General features: G+C 43.7%; 1 long non-coding RNA gene across 1 annotated transcript in view; it reads left to right on the top strand.

The window, feature by feature from the left end:
• The window catches only part of LOC132420668 (uncharacterized), a 36,905-nt gene that overhangs the window by 4,622 nt on the left and 8,499 nt on the right, over positions 1 to 23,784 (top strand). The window contains exon 3 of the long non-coding RNA XR_009518405.1: positions 9,952 to 10,051. This is a non-coding gene — a long non-coding RNA (uncharacterized lncRNA). The remainder of the gene's footprint in view (positions 1 to 9,951; positions 10,052 to 23,784) is intronic.

Genomic DNA, 23,784 nt, shown 5'->3' with positions numbered 1-23,784 from the left:
ATCCGCCTGCCAATGCAGGGGACACGGGTTCGAGCCCTGGTCCGGGAAGATTCCACATGCCACGGAGCAACTAAGCCTGTGCGCCACAACTACTGAGGCTGCACTCTAGAGCCCGCGAGCCACAACTACTGAGCCTGCAAGCCTAGAGCCCATGCTCCGCAACAAGAGAAGCCCTGCTCACCGCAACTAGAGAAAGCCCGTGTGCAACAACGAAGACCCAACGCAGCCAAATAAATAAATTTATAAAATAGCAATTGCTAATAATAGCAATAAATGGTTTTGAATGCTTAATATTGTCAGTGCCCTCTAATCAAAGACCTCCAGGAACACACCTGTAGTTGAACAAGTTGGATTTATTCCCTGTTGCAGCAAGGGGGAAAGCACACCATGGAAAAGCATGGAGCATCTCAGTAAGAAGGTGTTAGAAAGAACGTGTTATAGAATTTGGGCTTTGGTTGGGAGATTTGGGGAGAGTTCCCTCCACACTTAACAGAAGAGAATCACATTAGATGGTATTCTGACACCACAAAGAAAATTATAAAGTGATCTTTGGTGCTTTAGTTCCCTGTGCACTCTGGGTTTGTTGTTGTTGTTTGTTTTTTATTGATATAATTATATCATTATGTTATAGCATTATGTTAGTTTCAAGTGTATAACATAATGATTCGATACTTGTATATACTGTGAAATAAATGTCTGGTTAACATCGTCACCATACATAGTTACAAGATTTTCTGTGTATGTGGTGAAAACTTTTGAGATTGACTGTCTCAGCAACTTTCAAATATACATACAGTACAGTGTTATTAACTGTAGTCCCCATGCTGTACATTACATCTCCATGACTTATTTTATAGCTGGGAGTTTGTATTGTTTAACCCCCTTCTCCCATTTCACCCACACCCCCCATGCCCTCCCCACTTCTGGTAACCACCAATCTGGTCTCTGTATCCATGAGTATGCCCTCTCTTTTTGTTTTTGTTTTTTTAAATTTATTTATATTTTATTTATTTATTTTTGGCTGTGTTGGTGAGTGTGGGCTTTCTCTAGTTGCAGCGAGCAGGAGCTACTCTTCGTTGAGGTGCTCAAGCTTCTCATTGCAGTGGCTTCTCTTGTTGCGGAGCACGGGCTCTAGGCGCGCGGGCTTCAGTAGTTGTGGCTTATGGGCTCTAGAGCACAGGCTCAGTAGCTGCGGCGCACGAGCTTAGTTGCTCTGCGGCATGTGGGATCTTCTCGGACCAGGGCTCGAACCCGTGTCCCCTGCATTGGCAGGCGATTCTTAACCACTGCGCCACTAGGGAAGTCCCTGCCCCCTGTTTTTAAGCCAAGGAAGTATAGTGTTTATTTCCCATTCTTGAGCAGTTTCCCTGCATAGAGTATCTGTTCAATCAGTCATTGTCCATAGGGAAGAGAATGACAGACTCAGAGACGAGCCCTGAGCTCTTTCTCTGGAGCTGCTAACAAGGAGCCTTAAGAATCATTTGATTCCTTGTCACTACACAGTTTGGGAGGCTGAGTTCTAGAATGATGAGGTGCTTTCCCAAGATCACACAGCAAATCAATACCAGGACTGCCAGGTCTTGGGAGACCAGCATTGCCGGGATTGGATGTGCTCCAGACTATTAGAAAATTTGAAATAACTTTTACTGGATTGTTATTACAAATGCGTTACAGGTATATTCTAGGAAATACAGATAAGATACAGACTTATTCTTCCAGTCCTTTTATTCCACTTTTTTAAAAATCATTGTTTTTATCAGAAAGTTATTTTTTTTTAATTTTTTATTAATTAATTAATTTAGTTTTGGCTGTGTTGGGTCTTCATTTCTGTGCGAGGGCTTTCTCTAGTTGCAGCGAGCGGGGGCCACTCTTCATCGCGGTGCGCGGGCCTCTCACTATTGCGGCCTCTCTCGTTGCGGAGCACAGGCTCCAGACGCGCAGGCTCAGCAGTTGTGGCTCACGGGCCTAGTTGCTCCGCAGCATGTGGGATCCTCCCAGACCAGCACTCGAACCCGTGTCCCCTGCATTGGCAGGCAGATTCTCAACCACTGTGCCACCAGGGAAGCCCTCCACCTCTTAATTTTTTTAAAAAATAGTTTCTTTCAAGCGTTTTTAGGGCACATTTAAATCAGTTAGAAATGCTTTCTGCTGCAAGTAACAGAAAACTCCATCTAAACAGAGGGACTTGTTTTCTTGCATAACAAAATGTCTGAAGGTGGGCAGTTGTTACTGATGGTTCAGAGGCTCAGAACTTTCAGGACCAGCAGTGATGCTGGTAGCCTTTCCCTTAAGTGTGCTAGAAGGCCGCTGACTATGGCTCCAGCCATAACATCCACTTTCCAGACAGGAAAACTGCCAAGAGTAGAGCCAGACACATCTGTCCCTTTTATCAGATGAGCACACCTTCCCCGGTACATCTCACAGCCGACTTCTCCTTGAATCTTTGTTAGAAATCAGTCAGATGCAAGACATGTTGGGGAAACAGAAAGCAAGATTGCTATGGTTGGCTTAGACCAAGAAATGACGCCTTTCTTTGGTAGGGTCTAATGCCACCCCAATGAAAATAGAATTCTGTTAGCAAGAAAATAAATAGGAAATGGATAAGGTGACCATAGCAGGGTTTGTTATTGAAAACTTGGAAAATGCAGATGAGCAATAAAAAGAGACTATATACAATATTTATAATATGTAATGTAAGTATAATTTTACAAAGCTAGAATTAAACAGAGTATACTCTATTTATACCGCATCCTTTCCTTCCTCAAAACATCAGCTCTAAAGCTATCAATTTAAATTATATATTTTTTCACTCGGAGAACTTATTTCCACGTGATTTCATGCTGTTCTTCTACTTCATTGTTAATGGCTACATTATATTTTGATGTATGCATGAAGCATAATTTCTTTACTCAATTCTGCTAAAGATGTGAAGGTTTCACATAGTTTCTCTTTTTTATAAATAACATTGCACTGAAGATCTTTTAGTTAATCTTTTTCAGATTTCAGAATTATTTCCTTAGAGCAAAATATTTGAGATTTTAGACAAAAAGGTATGCAAAATTTTAATATTTTTCATACAGATTGCAAATGTGTCCTCCAGAAAGATTGTACCAATTTTCATTACCCCTTGCTCATTTTTAAATGCATCATCAACCACACTGGATCTCATTTTTGTTTTTATAAGTTTGAATACAAGTCACAGTTAATTTTATTTGACCTGCATAGCATTTTGGAATTTTTCAATTAGTTGCCAACGTTTAAAAATGGGACGATTTCTTATTAAACTTCAGATTTTACTTTTTCTAAAAAAAATTGGAAAATCTGACACTGGGTTTGCTTCCTCGCTTGGCAAAAACGTCTTGGAGGTGAGTAGTGGATGCCTCTTTAGAAAGGATGTGTCCTCTCTGTTCACCGTAGTCCTTGGTCATCCCACTTCACTCACTCTGAGACTTCCTACTCCCGCAGACGCCTGAGTCTTCACGTCCTGGACTAGGTAATCTTCCTGGTCCCTGATGGTTCAAGTTCACGTATTCTCTTAACTCTGTCCAGTGGAGGTTGTCACATCTATTGGGCTTTTCCCCACAGCTATATTTTCTCTTTCCAATATTTTGAATCAGTCTTTCTAGTATGCATCTGTTCTTTTTTGTATCATTTTTTTAAATTAAATTTTTAATTTTGAGGTAATTGTAGATTCCCATGCAGTCGTGAGAAAGAACACACAGAGATCCTGGGTGCCTTTCTGGAGCTCATTATTAAAGAAATGTGCCAGTAGGATCATTTTAAAATGTATCAGGTCATTGTTTTAATTTGTATTTTTTTATTACTAGTCAAGTTGATTTTTTTTAATGCTTATTGTCTATCTTTCTGTAAAATTACTCATTATGTCTTCTAATCCTTTTTCTGTTGGTGTTTCACAGTTGACTAGAAAATAGACATAAAGTAAATAAAATTGTTCATAATTTCCCTATCCACAGATAATCACTATTATTCATCTATTATTCATACGGGTTATATATTTGTTTCTCTCTCTCCCTCTCGCATCTCCCATCTATCCATCCATTTATCATTCAATCTATCTATCCACCTACCTAGCTTGTGATTATTTCATTCAAGTTTGAACAGCATTGAATTTCAGCAGTGGTTCTCACGCAGGCTGTCCATTAGAATTTACCTGGAGTATTAAAAAAAAAAAAGTATCCATACCTGGGTCCCACCCTCAGAAATTGTTTACTTGAATGGAGGAGAACACAAGCATGAATGTTTTTTTTGTTTTTTGTTTTTTTTTTGCAGTACGCGGGCCTCTCAGTGTTGTGGCCTCTCCCGTTGCGGAGCACAGGCTCCAGACACGCAGGCTCAGCGGCCATGGCTCACGGGCCCAGCCGCTCCGCGGCATGTGGGATCTTCCCGGACCGGGGCACGAACCCGTGTCCCCTGCATCGGCAGGCGGACTCTCAACCACTGCGCCACCAGGGAAGCCCTCATGAATGGTTTTAAAAGATCTCCAGATAATGTTAATGTGGAAGCAGGACTAAGGCTCTCAGGTATACCATTCCTCCAAGACGCCCTAACTCTTTCTGAGAAGCAGGGGTGAAAGTGCTCCTGGAGGAGGCACAATAACAATGGTCTGGGTGGCTGGAACCCATCCCTGGCAAGTTGCCTGAAAACCAAATCCCAAAACCTGAATGCATCTGCAATTCTCAATCGCCCATTTCCACCCAATGGAAGGAGTCATTGCCTCCTTGGAACTTTAGTTATTATCCTATCCCCTTGGGAAGATGAAAGCTGTGGGAAAACCAACAGAGGCACCAAGCTCATAACATTTGTTTCATGCCAAGTTTATGCTGTCATCTCTGCTCTGGTTCCTTAGCTTCACTCTAAAGAAATGGCATTGAATGTATCAGAAAGTGTCACAACATAAATGCTACAGTGTTATGATCACCATCTTCCTTCCCACCCTCTTCTAAAGGCTCCTACAGAAATTGTTTTTATCTTTTCAGATTTGAAGTGCTTTATAAAAATGCTCAGCAAATATTTCAGCAAAAATAAATGTCCCTAAATAGTCACTCTATCCAGTGTAAGTCATGATCACCAGTGTTCCCCTGAAATGCCTAAAATAGAGTCTGTGCTAGCAGTTCCCTCCAAGGAGTGTCCTTGTTTAGCTAACCTAGTTAGAAGCTGTGAGTTTGTGCTTTTGGGTCCTGTGAGAGCCTTGTGTTTTTAAAGTAATTTTGTCTAAAAACCCTTCTCATCTCTCAAAGGAGATTCATGATATGCAAATTTCCAGGAACTGGGAGCACTGAGCTGACCTGTTCGTAGAGGTACAGCTCTTGTCTGCACAACCCCGGGGAAGAGCCGTATTGTTTGTACCGGGAACAGTATCTGAGTAGAAGACCCTTTGGAGCCCCTCAGCCATGTTTCCTTTGGGCTGTGTTTCTCCGCTGGTGGCGTGGGCCGGTGTGGAGCCCCTTCTCCTGCTCTGACACTTTTGTCAGTCCCTCTAGAGCAACAGATGTGGAGGAAAGTTCCTGCATTTTAATCTGATTCCTGCCATGATTGGGGAGAGAAGCGGGCATGGTCTTCACCTGTTGTGGAGAGAACATACTTGTATCAGAGTGAGGAGAGTGTCCTCACCGCTAACCTCAGAAGTCAACTAAGACAGTGGCGATAAAGCCTACTGGTGCCTGTGATGACCGCAGTGACCAGCTCATCCTGATTTGCCCGGGACTTTCACAGTTTCAGCACTGAAAAGGCCATTGTCCCAAGAACCCTCTCAGTCCTGGGCAAACCAGAACAACTGGTGACCCTAGGTGGCAGTCCAAAGCCACCACTCTTATGATGTGGAAGGGTAGCCCCTGCTGAGTATCATGATGAAATGTTATAAAATTTAAAATTAAAAAACCAAAGATTTCATGTACAGGAGTCAGATGGGTACGGCTATTAACCAAACCTCCATTTTCGGGAGAGATGAAGGTAGATCGGCTTCAGTTTCCGGTCCAAAGGGCCAGAGCTAAGACAAAGGACCCCACCCAAAGCAGCCAGCTGCGGAGGGTACTGGGGAGCCGAGGCCAGCACAGAACAGAGCCAGCCAGGGTGCGAGTCAGGTGAGAGTCAGAGGGAAGAGGGCCAGAGCCACGGTCAGGAGAAGACTCCGTCTGCAGCACAGCAGGCCCCCTTTCCTGGTCCAGGAGCCTGCCTAAAATAGGCAGGCAAAGGACAGATGCCTCAGGCAGCTACTGACTGCTACAGAGACTCTTTGAAGGATGAAGGGTAAAGAAAACTGTTAAATCATGTCCTTCTATACTATAAAAGGAATACATTTATAATGGAGGAAAATGTGAAAAGTACAGACAAATATACAGAAGAAAATTAAAATAATACAGAAAGCCACCACCCTGAACAAACCGTTTGTAATGTTGCCATATATATATATTATTATATATTATAATATTATAATTATAATATTATATATTATTATATATATATATTTTATTGGAGTATAGTTGCTTTGCACTGCTGTGTCAGTTTCTGCTGTACAGCAAAGGGAATCAGCTATATGTATACATACATCCGCTCATTTTTGGATTTCCGTCCCATTTAGGTCACCACAGGGCACCGAGTAGTTCCCTGTGCTATACAGTAGCTATTAAACATAGTAGTGTATATATGTCAATCCCAATCTCCCAGGTCATCCCACCCTGCTCCCTTCCCCCTTGGTATGCATACGTTTGTTCTCTACATCTGTGTCTCTAGTTCTGCTTTGCAAGTAAGTTCATCTGTACCATTTTTCTAGATTCCACATGTATTCATTAACATGCGATATTTGTTTTTCTCTTTTTGACTTACTTCACTCTGTACGATAGCCTCTAGGTCCATCCACATCTCTGCAAATGACACAATTTCGTTCCTTTTTACGACATTGCCATATATTTCTTGAGATCTTCACCGGAGATTCTTAAAGAAAATCAAAGGGCATCTCATTTATAATCAATAGAAACACTTCTTAAAATTTTCTTTCCCATTTCCATCCTCTTGTCACCTCCCACACCCTGCAGCTTCCCCAAAACTCCTTAGCCCTCACTCTCACCTACCAGCAAAAATCTCTCATAAAGCCCAACATCAAGGGGTTTCTCTTCCCTTTTTCCCTTCCTCACCTTTTTCAAGTTTCTTTTTCCTCTCAGAGACTCTGCTTCCATTCCCAATATTAAATTAATTAAACTTGTTTCACTTCTTGCAGTTCATCTTTTCTTTCTGCCCATTTCCCCAATTCTACCTGGAAGAATCTGAGCTAAGCAGATACATTCCTTCCCCCAGAAATTGGAGGAGAAGAAGCCAAGCCATCAATGAGAGAATACTCTTTCACGAGCAACAGGAGGAAAAAATATTGCAAAATATGCAAAGGCCCATAATGTAACATCTTTTTTAAAAAAATCTTTAAATATTTTAAATATATTTTTCTACAAAACTCATTATACAGTAGGTGTAATTTTATATTGTGCTCTGTAAACTTTACATTAATGAATTCATTCATTCAGCGAATAGTTTTGCGGGCTTACTGAATAGTTTTGTGGGCTTACGAAGGAAACATCAATGAACAAAATAGGCAAAAATTAATGCGCTCATGAAGCTTAGTCAATTAGTAAGAGATAGACAACAAATATAAAAGGAAGTTGTACATTATGCTAAAAGGTCATAGATACCCTGTAATTTTTTTAAGCAAAGTGGGTCAGGAGTGCTGGCTAGAGGGCTGGTTCCTTCTCAGTTCAGTGAGGTGATTTATGGACACAGCCTTGAGCGAAGAGAGGGCGTGAAGCATGCAGGTTGCGAGGAGGAGCCCTGCAGCGGGGACAGCACAGCCAATACAACGGCCCAAAGACTGGACGGTGCTTGGCATTTTCTAGGAATAACAAGAAACCGAGTGTGGCCAGAGTTTGGACATAGGATGTGAGAGATCGAAGCCGTTGATAGTTCCGTGATTTTCAGCCTGAACGACTACCAGAATAGAGTTGCCATTAACTGATGTGAGGCGAATGGCGGATGGAGCAGATTCTGGGCAGAATCTGGGGTGCAGCTTTGGACATGTTGAGTTTTAGTTGGTTCTTAGCCATCCAAGTGGAAAAATAGGGGATGCTGTTGAGAAAAATATTTCCCTGAGTCTTTAAATATTATTAGAAAATCTAAATTTTAAATAGGTAATGCTTTATTATAAATTTAAAGAACTTAAAAAAGGGTATACAATGAAAACTAAGTTTATTTCCCTTTCCTCCACCTAGCCACCCATCTCTTCTCCCCAGATACATCCTCTTTTACAAGTTTTTCATATATCTTTCCAGAAACCGTCTACACTTTTATAAGTATACGTTTTCCTTTTCTCTCCCATAAAATTTTAGCATGATATGAACACAATTTTCCCCCATGCCTTTTTCACTTAACCAGATGTCTTGCAATATTTCCATATCAGTAAGGAAAGAGCATTGTCATTCTTCATAATGACATAATTTTCACAGTTTTCACTTGTATGAATACATGTAACATATACAGTATTATTTTTAACTCCCTTGTTGATAGACATTTAAGCTTTTGTTTCCAATCTTTTGCTGTTACAAGCAATATTGAAAGACATAATGACCTTTATATATATTTCATTTAAATGTGCAATTATATTTATAAAGTAAATATTTAGGAGTGAAATTATTGCTGAATCAGAGGGTATGTGCATTTTTATTTAGCTAGATATCACTGCATTTCAATACAGCAGAGCATAAGAGGACATGTTTTCCCACACCCTCCCCAACACAGTGTGTTATCAAATTTTTTATAATTTTCTGATACAGTAAGTCTGAAAATTTTTTTTTTTTTGCGGTACGCGGGCCTCTCACTGTTGTGGCCTCTCCCGTTGCGGAGCACAGGCTCCGGACTCGCAGGCTCAGCGGCCATGGCTCACGGGCCTAGCCGCTTCGCATCATGTGGGATCTTCCCGGACCAGGGCACGAACCCATGTTCCCTGCATCGGCAGGCGGACTCTCAACCACTGCGCCACCAGGGAAGCCCTAAGTCTGAAAAAAATTTTTAAGAAAAATATTATCCCACAGTCATATTGTTTATGGTTTCTGCAGCATACTTTAAAAGGCCTTCCTCTCTCTGAGTTTGCTCTTTTAAAAAAACTGCCCAATTTTTAAAGGTACATTTATAGGTTTTTTTTTCTTTAAATCTTTCATATAGAATTAATTGGGGGGAAGGTGTGAGGTAGGGACCCAGTTTTTCTTTCCAAATGGCTGTCCAGTTTTCCTAATATTTTTGCTCTCTGATCAGAAATGCCACCTATAAGATATAATAAATTCCCACATACTTTGGTGTTTATTTCTGAACCTTTTCTCCTTTTCCATTGTTCTGTCTCTCTCCTATGTTCCACATTAATTTCATTACTCAAACTTTACGTTTTGTTTTCATAGTTGGTTGGATGAATTGCCCCTCATTACTTATATTTTCTGAAGTTTTGGCTTTGAACAGTGGCAGACTCTTGGCATATTAACACCTTTCTGACTAGAGAAGTGTTGCCATTTGACTTTCCAACTGGTACTGTAATAGCACGACTACCTCAGTATACTTCTGTGAGCACTAAGTATTTTGGGGTTCTTAAAAGTTCCATTTCATATTTCAAAAGTGGTGAATACTTCATTTTTCCTGTGTTTATGGTATTGTGGTATTCCTTCTGTGAATCATCAGGTCAGGACTTTTGCCCATTTTTATATTATATGTCCACCTTTTTCTTAAACTTTTAAAAGATGGTCATATAGTAAGGTTATAAAAGGAAACTTAGAAAAATATTCTCATATATTCACAAACACAGTTCTTTTCCCTTTATTTTTTTTAAAGAGTTTTTTCAATGTGAACCTTTTTTTTTAAAGTCTTTATTGAATTGGTTATAATACTGCTTCTGTTTTATGTTTTTAGTTTTTTGGCCACGAGGCATGTGGGATCTTAGCTCCTCGACCAGGGATAGAACATGCACCCCCTTCACTGGAAGGTGAAGTCTTAACCACTGTACCACCAGGTAAGTCCCTCTTTTCCCTTTAACGCAGGAGTTTGCAAACTGACCCGTGGGCCAAATCCAGCCTGCAACCTGTTTTTGTAAATAAAGTTTTATTAGAACGCAGCCATGCTCATTGATTCACATACTGTATGTCTATGGCTGCTTTCACACTACAGGGGCAGTACTGAGTACTGGGCAGTGACAGAGACCATCCGGCCTGTAAAGCCTAAAATATTTCCTATCTGGCCCTTTACAGAAAAAGTTTGCCAAGCTTCATTTTAAAGTATTATCTAAAGTTGTATTCGAATGTGTGTGTATTAAAACATTGTAACAATTGTTGAGAATCTATTTCAAGCTTTCTCTTTTCATTTTGTCAGGTAGAGTTTTAAAGTTTACTATTTAGTATTTGTTTTTATTATTTCAACAGCCGATCAATAATCTATCAAGAAGTAGTATCATTCACAAGTGGTTTAACCATTAATTGCTTATTTGACTACATGCTGCCTTATTCCTAACAGGATTAAGTCAGTTATTATCCTTCTGTTGTATAATGATGTTCTTATAAATAGCACCGAAATGAGCACCTTCATACATAAGTTTTTCATCTCTTTGAGAGACGTCCGTTGGAAAAAAAAATCCAGAAATAGTATTTGAAAAGCAGTCGACAGTAATCTGAAAGGTCATCAAAATGGTCATATCCTTTAACTCACTTATCATGTTTCTGGAAATGTTTTCCAGTTCAATAAGGCATAATGAGGCTTTTATTCTAGGAAATAGACATATATGAATGAGTCCAAAGTAGCTGGAGGAACAGAAACAGGCTCACAGACATAGAGAACAGACTTGTGGTTGCCAAAGCGGTGGGGTATAGGGAGGGATGGACTGGAAGTTTGGGGTTAGTAGATGCAAACTATTACATATAGCATGGATAAACAACAAGGTCCTACTGTATAGCACAGGGAACTATATCCACTATCCTGGATAAATCATAATGGAAAAGAATATTTTTAAATGTATATAAGTGTATAAATGAGTCACTTTGCTGTACAGCAGAAATTAACACAACATTGTAAATCAACTATACTTCAATAAAAAACAAAAAATACCTGGAGGAGATGGAGGGTAAGAGAAAGGATCTAGTACTCTTAAGGGCTTACCCTGTGCTAGGCGCTTTGTAAGAAATGTATACGTATCATGCAATTTAATCTTTGCAAAGCCATTTGGAGTAGGTATTGTCATCCCCACTTTTCACCTAAGAAACCCAAGGATCAGAGAGTTGGACACAACACTGTAAATCAAATATACTTCAATAAAAAAAAATTGAGGGCTTCCCTGGTGGCACAGTGGTTAAGAATCCACCTGCCAATGCAGGGGACACGGGTTCGATCCCTGGTCCAGGAAGATCCCACGTGCGGCAGAGCAACTAAGCCCGTGTGCCACAACTACTGAGCCCACGTGCCTGGAGCCCATGCTCCACAACAAGAGAAGCCCCCGCAATGAGAAGCCCACGCACCGCAACGAAGAGTAGCCCCCGCTCTCTGCAACTAGAGAAAGTCCGCAACGAAGACCCAACGCAGCCAAAAATAAAAAATTAATTAAAAAAAAAAAAGGATTAGAGAGTTTGGGAAACTTATCCATGCAAGTGGCAGGCCTGGGATTCAGATCTGCTTTACCTGTCTTCAAAGACCCATGTGCTTTCCACTACCATCCTTTAAGGTATGCATGAGTGTCTAAAGAAATACTGAGTGGACCCTTAGCAAATATTTCTGCCTGAATCTGAGTAGGTGCTGAGGAGACAGCAGAAGCAGACAGCGATGGCAATGTGCTCCATCGGGCACCTTGGCTCAGGCCCACCCTCCCCCTCGTCCTCCCTTCCTCCCTTTCTCCCCCTGGAATTCCCTGAGCATCAGTCTGACTCCTTTCCCCTCCCTGCCCTCATCTCTCTCAGGTTCCTGGAGCGCCTGGGACCCCAAGTCCCTTCTCACTGTCCCCTCGTGCTGCACCCAAGCACCATGCCCGCTACAGGCTCTCCTTCCACCCCGCCTGATTATCTGCCACCCCACGGACATGCAGCCATGACCTTGGCATGTGGAGTTTCCACTGTGTCCATACCTAGGCTTTTCAGGCAAAGCAGAGTGAGAATGGGGATGGGGAGGGCTTCCCTGGTGGCTCAGTGGTTAAAGAATCCACCTGCCAATGCAGGGGAAACGGGTTCGACCCCTGGTCTGGGAAGATCCCACATGCTGCGGAGCAACTAAGCCCGTGAGCCACAACTACTGAGCCTGCGCGTCTGGAGCCTGTGCTCCGCAACGGGAGAGGCCGCGACAGTGAGAGGCCTGTGCATCGCGATGAAGAGTGGCCCCCGCTCGCCGCCACTGGAGAAAGCCCTTGCACAGAAACGAAGACCCAACACAGCCAAAAATAAATATAAATAAATTAATTAATTTTAAAAAAAAGAATGGGGATGGGGAGAACATGAGAACTCTGGGTGACACTAGGGCCCTTGCACTTAACAAATGGGGTTGTCAGTGTGTGAGTGTGTATATGTGTGTGTGCACTTTAATGACTGTGAGTTACTGTAGGGGGTATGGCTCCATGTGTGTGGTTCAGTAAATATGAGTGCAGGCATCTGTGCAGACAAACACGTGCATGTATCTTTCTGCATGCGTCTACATGCGTACCGGGGATGCCTTTTTACGAATGTTAGCATGTATAAGCATATCTGTATTCGTTGTCATGTAGGTGAGAATTAAGCTCTATGGAATGTCTTGTTTCTGAGAATAAAAAAATACTCTGCAAATATATATCTTGTTGCGGGGAGGGGTGGGGCTAAGTCTAGAAGCTAAGATTCTTGGGTATGACTGTTTCCCTAGAACAGGATGCCTCAACTTTGGCCTTACCGACCTTTTAGCCCGGGTGTTGTGGGAGCTATCCTGTGCATTGTAAGATGTTTAGCAGCATCCCTGATCTCTCCCCACTAGACGCCCGTGGCATGCCCATGCTGTGACAACAAATAATGTCTCCAGATTTTGCCAAGTATCCCGTGATACGCAAAATTGCGCCCAGAGAACCACTGTCCTGGACCAGTAGTTCTCGTCGCTGGCTGCACGTTCAGCTCGCCTGGGGAGCTCACAGATGCTCAGACTCCACCTCAGGTCACCCAAACCAGGATCCCTGGGAGCTGGGGCCTGAGCAGCAGGAATTTTAGAAGCTGCCTGGGATTTCTCTAATGTGATTCTAACATGCAGCCTTGGTGGAGGACACTTGCCTTAATCCAGTGGTTCTCACACTTGAGCATGCATCAGAATCACCCCGAGGCTTGTCAGAACACAGCCTGCCCGGCCCACCCTCAGAGTTCCCGATGCAGGTGGCATGGACAAGGCCAGAGAACCTGCATTTCTAACAAGTACCCCGGATGAGAACCACTACCCTAGAAAAGTGACATTCAGACTTTGGTGTACACAGGGACAACCTGGAGAGCTGATTGAAAATGTCCATGTCTGTGCCCAGATATTCTGACTCTATATATCCTGTGCAGGGCTCAGGAATTAACTTTTTAACCAGCAGTATCCAAGGTGATTCTGATGCAGGGGCTCTAGAAAACCACTTTGGGAAACTCTGCCACATGTCAGACAGAAGTTCAGTGGCAGTGGGAGGTACTGGACTTGGTCAGTGAGGCCCGTTTTCTGGAAGCAGGCTCAGTAAGGATGGGGGTAGGGTGGCTGAAGCTGGGCTAGGAGAACTATCTCAGCAGCAGGAGCACAGGGACCAGGGATCATCTCTCACTGATTTCTAAACGGGAGGGAAGGGCAACGGCCCAGGTCAAGAATGCAGCACCCGGCCCAAACCCCTCCTACTGAACTACCATATAACCCAGGAATCCCACTCCTGGGCATATACCCTGAGAAAACCATAATTCAAAAATATACATGCACCCCAGTGTTCATTGCAGCACTGTTTACAATAGCCAGGTCATGGAAGTAACCTAAATGTCCATCGACAGATGAATGGATAAAGAAGATGTGGCACATATATACAATGGAATATTACTCAGCCATAAAAAGGAATGAAACTGAGTTATTTGTAGTGAGGTGGATGGACCTAGAGACTGTCATACAGAGTGAAGTAAGTCAGAAAGAGAAAAACAAATATCGTATATTAACGCATATATGTGGAATCTAGAAAAATGGTACAGATGAACGTATTTGCAAAGTAGAAATAGAGACATAGATGTAGAGAACAAACATGTGGACACCAAGTGGGGGAAGTTGGGGTGGGATGAATTGGGAGATTGGGATTAATGTATATATGCCACTGGGTATGAAATAGATAACAAGTGAGGACCTACTGTATAGCACGGGGAACTCTACTCAGTGCTCTGTGGTGACCTGGATGGAGGGAAATCCAAAAGGGAGGGGATATGTGTACATATATGGCTGGTTCACTTCACGGTGCAGCAGGAGCTAGACAACATTGTAAAGCAACTATACCCCAATTAAAAACAAACAAACAAAGAAGTGCTAAGAATTCTAAGAGAAGAACACCTATGGCTGCTGTCCTGCCCCTCAGACGCTGCCTAATCGATTGAGACCCTCATGACCTCACAGTTCCACCACGGGGGCCGTGCTCCGTGCCCAGGGCAGCCGACATGCCCTCTCCCTGCAAGGCTGCTGGGCCCCCTCACTCATCTTCAGAGGCCCTGCATGGCCTTCCCTGAGCCTCAACCACCCTGAGGAATTTTCTGGAATCTCCTCATATGCTCCCACTGCACTATTAGGGCATTTTTCTTCCGGAATGGCTTGGTTTCATTGTCTTTCTCCTCCACTAGACTGTGAACAGAGACCACCTCTGCTCCTCTCTGTGTCCCCAGGGCCCAGTAGAAGAGGGTCAGCTTGTGCCGACTGCTCTATATGACCTAAGGCAGCGTACACACTGACCCCCATCACCTTCACAAAAGACTGGCTGCACCTTGACCAGGAAAGCTCTAGCACTTCACCTGGAGCCCCGCACACTGTAGGTGTGACTCAGCAATTGAACGAATGGATGTCGTCCACTGATCTGTCACCCTCTTTCAGTTCTCATCAGAGTACTTACCACTGTGTGAACATGTTCATATTAATTAGCTGTATTATTTTCCTTTCCTTATCGGAATGTAAGCTCCAGGGTAGCAGGAATATTTCCTGCCTTGTTCTGAGCTCTGCTTGGCACCTGTGACAATAAGAATAGCAATTAGAGCAACCTATGGGGCATTGCCTCTTTGCGGTATGGCATGGATGAATGAATAAATGAGTGAATGAAATGACACATTAGAAAAGAGAGCATTCCTAATTAAAAACTATGCTGAGATAACATCTTTTACACATACTGATGAAAATACAAGAGTTGAATAATACAGGCTGCCAGCAGGGCTATGGAAAACAACTCTCACAGACTGTTGGTAGGGATGAAAAATGACACAGTATCTATGAGGGGAACTTGGCAATATCTAGCCAAACTGCATATGTGGTTGCCATTTGACCCAGCAAACGCATGTCTAAGAATCGATCAAAAAGATACACTGGCAAATGGAATAAATTACACATGCACGGGCTATTTATTGTAGCACTGTTTTTGCAATAGCAAAAAGGAAAGCTGAAACAACACAAATGTCCATCAATAGAGGACTGCTTGAATAAGTTACTGGTTGAATAAGTTACGCCATGGGGTTCGATGCCATTGTAGAAATGAATGAGGACAACCGGTGATTCCATTTCTAGGAATCTAGCCAATAGAAATCAAAGTATATGTTCATACAAAGATACATATGTGAATGTTCACAGCAGTGTTATCCGTAATAGCCCCAAACTGGAAGCAATCCGAATGCCCATTGACGGGTGAATGGATAAACAAAATGTGGTACAGTCGTACAGTGGAACACAATTAGACATTTAAAATGAACAAAGTGCTGACACATTCTGCAGCATGAATGAAACTCAGAAACATTATGCTAAGTGGAAGAAGTTAGACATAAAAGACCATATGACCACATAAAATATTTAGAAAAAGCTGTTTTAAAGAAAAAAATAAAAAAGCAGACCAGTGGTTTCCTAGGGCTGGAGTTGTTAGGATTGACTACTGATAGGAACTTTGTGGGGTGATGGAAATGTTCTAAGATGCACCGGGCTACGCTTGCACAACTCTATAAATTTACTAAAATTATTGAATAATATACTTATAATGAGTAGATTTTATGCTATGTAAATGATACCTCAGTAAAACTGTTCAACCAAAATGGTTAAGGAAAGACTTCTGTGTTCTACCATGGAGGGCTCTCCAGGCTACGGTGACAAATTTAAATTTAAGGAAAAAAAAAAAAGCACAGGGCTTCCCTGGTGGCGCAGTGGTTGAGAGTCCGCCTGCCGATGCAGGGGACACGGGTTCGTGCCCCGGTCCGGGAAGATCCCACATGCCGCGGAGCGGCTAGGCCCGTGAGCCATGGCCGCTGAGCCTGCGCGTCTGGAGCCTGTGCTCCGCAACGGGAGAGGTCACAACGGTGATAGGCCCGCGTACCGCAAAAAGAATTCAGCTCTCTTCTATTAAGAATCCAGTTGTCTTCTATTAACCAGACACTGGAGAGACTTGTAAAAAGTGTAAAACAATGCCACTCTTCTTACTAGTTTACGTATAGTTATTTTTCCTTAAAAAGCATGTCATTTATGTTAACATGTAATAAGTGTTATAATTTTTACATGAATTAATAAGTAAATATTTTAAAGTTTCTCAGTTTTAATATCTAATAGAAGTATCAAAAATTTAACTCACATAAACCAAAACTTTTGGGGGTCCTTCATATCTTTTGAAAGTGCAAGGGAGTCCTGAGACCAAAAAGTTTGAGAAACCCTGCTTTAAAATGATCTTGATACAGCACAGGGAACTAGACTCAATATTTTGTAATAACCTATAAGGGAAAAGAATCTTAAAAGTTTTATATATAAAACTGGATCACTATGCTGTACACCTGAAACTAACACGATATTGTAAATCAGCTCTATTTTGGGACTTCCCTGGCAGTCTAGTGGTTGAGACTCTGAGCTTCCAGTGCAGGGGGTGCGGGTTCCATCCCTGGTCCGGGAAACTAAGATCCCACATGCCGTGTGGAGCAGCCAAAAGAAAAAATCAACTGTACTCCAATAAATAAATAGTTTTTTAAAAAAAGAATGACAATAAAATAAAATGATATTGAACAAAACCAAACAAAAAGATGTTGAGGGGAAGGAGACTTACATGTATGACAGGAGTGAGTTGAAGTTGGGGACTGGATGCATGCAGATTCTTTTGTACTCTTCTCTCTCTTCTTAGTACGCTTCAAATTTCTGTAATTAATTAGGTTTTTAAAGAGAGCATTTCCCTCCCTGGGTTGTTGATAACTACACCTGCCCATGCTTTCCTGTGATTTCAGGGCCTGGGAGCCCAGCCAGAGGTAAGAAAATCCTCTGTAAGCAACACGGAGTTCCCACCCCTTTCCAAGGGCGCCTAAGGACAGGGACCTGGAGGGTGAAGGAAAACAACGTCAGATCAAATGCTCTTACCTGGGGCCAAGACTCCCAGCTCATCGCAGGGGTATCTTTGATGGCCATGCCTAGTGGCCCCCGGGAAATCACAGTGGAAATTGGGAAGGGTCTGAGGTCACTTGTCTGCACCACTAGACATGTGCTGAGGACCACAGACTCCTCTCGGGGCTACAGTTGGACCAGATGATCTTTGAGAGCCCTTCCAGCTAAAGCACTCTGTGAAAAGCTATTCCTCTTGGTCCCATGAGTTTCCATGCATTTAGTAATTATAAGTGTTGATTGTCTCTCAGGCATCAGGGTCTGCCTCGTACAGGACAAGAATACAAAGCACAGTAGCATCTGTGATTTCAGTGACATCAGAAGACCCAGATGCCCCGGCCACCCTTCCATCGTTCTATTCCCAAAATTCAACTATTAATGGAACACTGCTTTGATTTCTTTCAAAATGACTCACTGACACTTTAACAGGGAGATGAGTCTGACCCTTCCCAAAGATAGAAACCAAAGGGGAGGGCTGTATTAGCAGAGAAGATATTTAATTTTATTTGAGACACATCGATTTGATGGCTCTAGGGGATGTCTTAATGGAAGTGTCCAGTTGGGTATATTGATCGGGAGCTCAGAAGAGCCGTCTGAGCTAAGAGGTAGAGATTTGAGAATGGACCGCATTTACAAAGTAGTGAAGATATGTTTGGGTTCAGTCAGAGTCTCAGAGAGGAGAAGAAGCAAGGAGGAAGGCTGAGGAAAAGCACATTCAAGGAGGGACGCTTACAAAGGGGACCAGCAAAGAATGAGCAGAGGGGAGGAGATGGGAGGGAGCCCAGGAAGCAGGAGAGTTTGTGGTCCAGGAAGACAAGGGAAAGAGGGAGGAGGAGGTAGTGCCAAAGGCAAGAGGCCCGGGAAGAATAAAGACAGAGGTGCCTAGTGGATCTGGTAGCAAGGAGGCCACTGGGAGCCCATTCCCAAGCAATCTGGGTGGGGCTGTGGGACAGCAACCAGACTGAGATCGAGAAAGGGGGATGGGGAAGAGAGATGATGGGTATAGACAGCCCATAGGAAGTTCGGCTGGCAAAGGAAGTTTGGCTGACATAGCATTCAGCAAGAGTTTTTGCTTATTTATTTAAAAAGGGAGAGACTTGAGCATGTTTTAAAAATCAACCCTTTAAAATTTTATTTTATTGATGTATAGTTGGTTTACAATGTTGTGTTAGTTTCTGGTGTACAGCAAAGTGATTCAGGTATACATATAGATTCTTTTTCAGATTCTTTTCCATTATAGGTTATTACAAGATGTTGAATATAGTTCCCTGTGCTATACAGTTAGTCCTTGTTGTTCATCTATTTTATGTACAGTAGTTTGTACCTGCTAATCCCAAACTTCCAGTTTATCCCTACCCTCCTTCCCGTGTGGTAACCGTAAGTCTGTTTTCTAGGTCTGTGAGTCTGTTTCTGTTTTGTAAAGAAGTTCATCTGTATCATATTTTAGATTCCACATATAAGTAATAGCATATCATATTTGTCTTTCTGTGTCTGGCTTACTTCACTTGGTGTGATAATCTCTAGGTCCATCCATGTTGCTGCAAATGGCATTATTTCATTCTTTTTTATGGCTGAATTGTATTTCATTGTATATATGTACCAAATCTTCTTTATCCACTCATCTGTCCATGGACGTTTAGGTTGCTTCCATGTCCTGGCTATTGTGAATAGTGCTGCTGTGAACACGGGGGTGCATGTATCTTTTTGGATTATGATTTTCTCCAGATATATGCCCAGGAGTGGGATTGCTGGGTCATACGGTAGTTCTATTTTTAGTTTTTTAAGGAACATCCGTACTGTTCTTGGTAGCGGCTCCACAAATTTACATTCCCACCAACAGTGTAGGAGGCTTCCCTTTTCTCCGCACCTTCTCCAGAATTTATTATTGAAATCAACATTTTAACTGATTGTATTGATTGGTGGAAAGGCGGCAACACAGAGGGAGAAGTTGAAGAGACAACAAAGATGGTGGATAATCAGAGGCTAAGGGTGGGGTCCAGAGCCCCAAACTTGGAAGTGGCAGGAACACACAGCACCTTCACACACCATGAAAGCATGAGGCATACCCTCCTGTGGACAGAGGGTACGACCGAGCAGTTCCAAGAAACATGAATGACCAACAGAAAACTTCAACTTCAGGCAACAGTGAGATACTATTTTTCATCAACCAATTTGGCTGTTTACAGATAAGGAAACTGAGGCACAGAAAGGTTCCAATCAAGACGACACAGGCAGCACACAACAGAGCCAGGATTAGAACCCAAACCTGGCTCCAGAGTCTAAGCTCTCAGACACGATTTGACATCTTTTTTCTAAAAAGAATTACACGTTGCAGAAATACGCATTTCTATACATACATGTGCATACACGTATGTGCATGTATAATACATACTCATGCAGAAAAGACTAGATACCGTAATATGAAGAGTGATTATCTCTGAGCAACTGGATTACAGCTGGTTCTTTTTCTTTGTTCTTTTCTGCATTTCTGAATCTACAGAGTGTCAATTACTTGTGTTCTAAGAAAAAATAAAAGTTATTTTTAAAAACCAGCCTGGGGAGGAGACTAGGATGACGACATAGATCAGACCCCCGTTGTTCAAGTCCAGCCTTCATGGATAACCTTGGCGGGAGGGAGGGAGGGCAAAGGGTGAATGGGTGAGCCGGTCTCTCAGCTACGCAGACAGAACCCACAGGTTGTCTCCTTCGTTTTCCTGAAAGTTCCAACTACTGCTTAAATGCTCTTGAATGCTCTGCAAAAGCCTGGACCATTTTTCCTGGGGATGGCTATCTCCTGTCTCAAGCAAAACTACTGTGACCTGAAGGGACCCTGACATAGGGTCTTCACCTCTTCAATCAGAAGTTCCCTCCGGTTTTCCCCACGACCCTCCAGAGGAGGAATCAAGATGCATTCCCTCCAGATACGCTCCTTCCCTCCATCAAGGGCATGTTTCTCAGGCTCTTTGCAGAACCAAGACCAGATCAAACGCCTCCCCAGGGCTCAGGGCCCTGAGGTCAGGCTTCCAGGCCATGTGGCTCTCCATGACACCATGCAGGTGAGCAGTCTGTCCCAGCCTTGTGCTCCCAGGAACCACTCCTTCCCCTCCATGGCAGCTCTTCTCCAGAAAGACATCACTTCCTGCCAGCTGACCTCTCCCTGGCTGCAGGCGTCATAGAGCTTAACCATTTTATTTACTAGATTGTCGGTTTATTATAAAAGGATATAACTCGGAAACAGCCAGATGGAAGAGATGCAGAGGGCAAGGTACAGGGAAAGGGCGCAGAGCTCCCAGCACCTCCACACGCTCGCCAACCCAGAAGCTCTCCAAATCCCATCCTTTTGTGTTTTCACGGAGGAGGCGTTGTTACATAGCCACGATGGATTACATCATCGGCAATTGGTGACTGAACTCAATCTGCAGCCCCTGTCCTCTCCCCAGAGTTCAGAGGGGTGGAACTGTTCCACCCTTCTCATCCCATGGTCAGTTCCTCTGATGACCAGCATGCAACCATAGGTGACTTAGGGGCATTTCAAAAGTCAGCTAAGTTTACATAACAAAAGACACTTTGATCGTGCTCAGCCCTTAGGAAATTCCAGAGATTTTAGGAGCTCTGCCAGAAATGGGAAGACCAAATATATATTTCGTTTTTTTTTTAATTTTATTTATTTTGGGCTGCATTGGGTCTTTGTTGCTGCGCGCGGGCTTTCCCTAGTTGCCGCGAGCTGGGGCTACTCTTTGTTGCGGTGCACCGACTTCTCATCGCGGAGGCTTCTCTTGTCGCGGAGCACGGGCTCTAGGCGCGCAGGCTTCAGTAGTTGCAGCATACAGGCTCGGTAGTTGCAGCAGGCAGGCTCAGTAGTTGTGATTCGCGGGCTCTAGAGCACAGGCTCAGTAGTTGTGGCACACGGGCTTCAGTAGTTGTAGCACGGGGGCTCAGTAGTTGTGGCTCACAGGCTCTAGGTGCGCAGGCTTCAGTAGTTGTGGTACATGCACTCAGTAGTTGTGGCACACAGGCTTAGTTGCTCCACGGAATGTGGGATCTTGCCAGACCAGGAATCAAACCCATGTCCCCTGCATTGGCAGGCGGATTCTTAACCACTGTACCACCAGGGAAGTCCCAAATATATATTTCTTATTATAAATCACAATGTCACACTTGCACTCTCCATTGGCCCTTGTATTCCTTCCTTCCTTTCTTCATTCAATAAATACTAATCAAGTGTCTACCTGTCCTCAGGGCCTGGTGCTGGGTGCTGGGGTACAAGGTGAAAAGACACACAGTCTCGGCCCTCAAGGAGTAAAGACAAGGCAGGGATCCAGGTATGTAACTGCAAAAAGCCCAGTGACAGAGAGAGCTCCCTGTCTGCATCAGCTCCCACCTCTGCCAGGGAGAGGCAGGCCCTTGACCTGGTCCTGCAGGGGGTCTGGAAAGTCTGGAAACGTGGGCAAATGTGCAGAATGTCAAGGACATCACCAGTCTGTCAAGAAAGAAATGATACTGCCTATGTTTCCAGACTTCGTGGAAACCTGTAGAAGGCTCACGGGCATCAGCCCATAAAGCAGAGATGAAGGGCAGAAGGGGGTGGGGATTGGTGTTGCCATTAAGACCTGGGCCAGGACTTCCCTGGTGGTCCAGTGGTTAAGACTTCGCCTTCCGGTGCAGGGGGTACAGGCTCCATCCCTGGTCGGTGAACTAAGATCCCACGTGCCTCGGGACCAAAAAACCAAAACATAAAACAGAAGGAATATTGTAACAAATTCAATAAAGACTTTGAAAATGGTCCACATCAAAGCATCTTTAAAAAAAATAAAAAGAAAGCAAGAAAGAAACTAACATGGGCCATGCAGAGTGCATTCATGCATTAACGACTTGATTTGATTCCCACAACAGACCCACAAAGGGAGATGTTTTGTTGGTTTTGGGTTTTGTTTTATTAAGATCCCTACTTTGCAGATGAGGAAGCACAGAGTGGTGTCTGGGCTCCAGCTCTGCCAATAGAAGGCGGGAATTTAATGTAGATTATCTCGGCTCTGGCGCGCAGGGGATTAAGTGAGATGAGAGGGCAGCCAGCATCTTGACTGCTGTCAGAAAGGCCACATCTTTCCCAGCGGTTCTCACGCTGCCATGGCGACAGGCAGTTAAAAATAGTTCAGGCACAAGTTGAGGCGTCAGTGCGCACTGACACTGGGAAAGCTCCCGTCGGCGGTCTGGAAGGATGAGTGCATTCCCTCCCAGCACGGGGTGCTCCTTGCAAAGTGTGGGGTGCACCACATCCTCTGGGCGCTTCCGAGATTTTTCCTATGGAGATAGAGGTGGGCCAGGAACATCCTGTGGGAACGTTGTCAGAGAGCGGAGGGAAGGAGCAGAACTATTGGAACAGCCTCCTCTCCGGCCTCCCTGCCGCCCTCCCCCCAACACGCACCCCTCACACTGTGCAGCTACTGCTCCAGTCGCGTGCCCTCCACTAGACTCTTATGGGGGCCCCTGGAGCACCTTTGCTCCCCTTTACCTCACCTGCAGCTACCAGGGTGCCTGACTTTCAGTGGGTGCTCCATACATACTTATTGAATAAATACATAAGACCTTGAAAATTACCATTTTTAACTCCTTGTTTTGAGCCATATTTTAATATTTCTGACTCACGCGCTAGCAAGCGCTGACTTGTATAGGTTGGCTAGAATCATACCCAGCACGTCTGGACCGGGTCTTGACGGCTCACGCAGCTCTACACCCGCATTTCACAGAAATTCAGAGAGAGACGTGTGCTTAGTTGGACAGCATCCACCTCCTGAGTCCACCCCCAGCCCACCCGCCCCGTGCAATGCTTTCTCTTTCCTCATTTTTCTTATTGAGAAAGAGAAACTGACTTTATCTGAGCATTCTCATAGCCAGAATTGTTTTAAAACAATTCTGGCAAATGAAGATCGTTGTTTTTCAAGAGATGCTTACATCCAGGAGGCCTTCAGGTACCCAGAGGAAGAAGGCAAGGGCTGTGTGTGGGCAGCAGCAGACCATTCCAGAATCCTGGGAGAGGAGAGGAAGGAGTGAAGGACCAGCCAGCCCTGTCTGTGCCGCAGGACAGGTTATTTGCATAATGAGCCCCGCGCATACCTTAGCTCCCGATTCCTCACAGCTCCGAGGAGTGAATGGGTATTATTAGTG

Source organism: Delphinus delphis, chromosome 2, assembly GCF_949987515.2.
Source record: "Delphinus delphis chromosome 2, mDelDel1.2, whole genome shotgun sequence".
NCBI lineage: Eukaryota > Metazoa > Chordata > Mammalia > Artiodactyla > Delphinidae > Delphinus > Delphinus delphis.
This window is presented reverse-complemented; position numbering and strand designations above follow the sequence as displayed.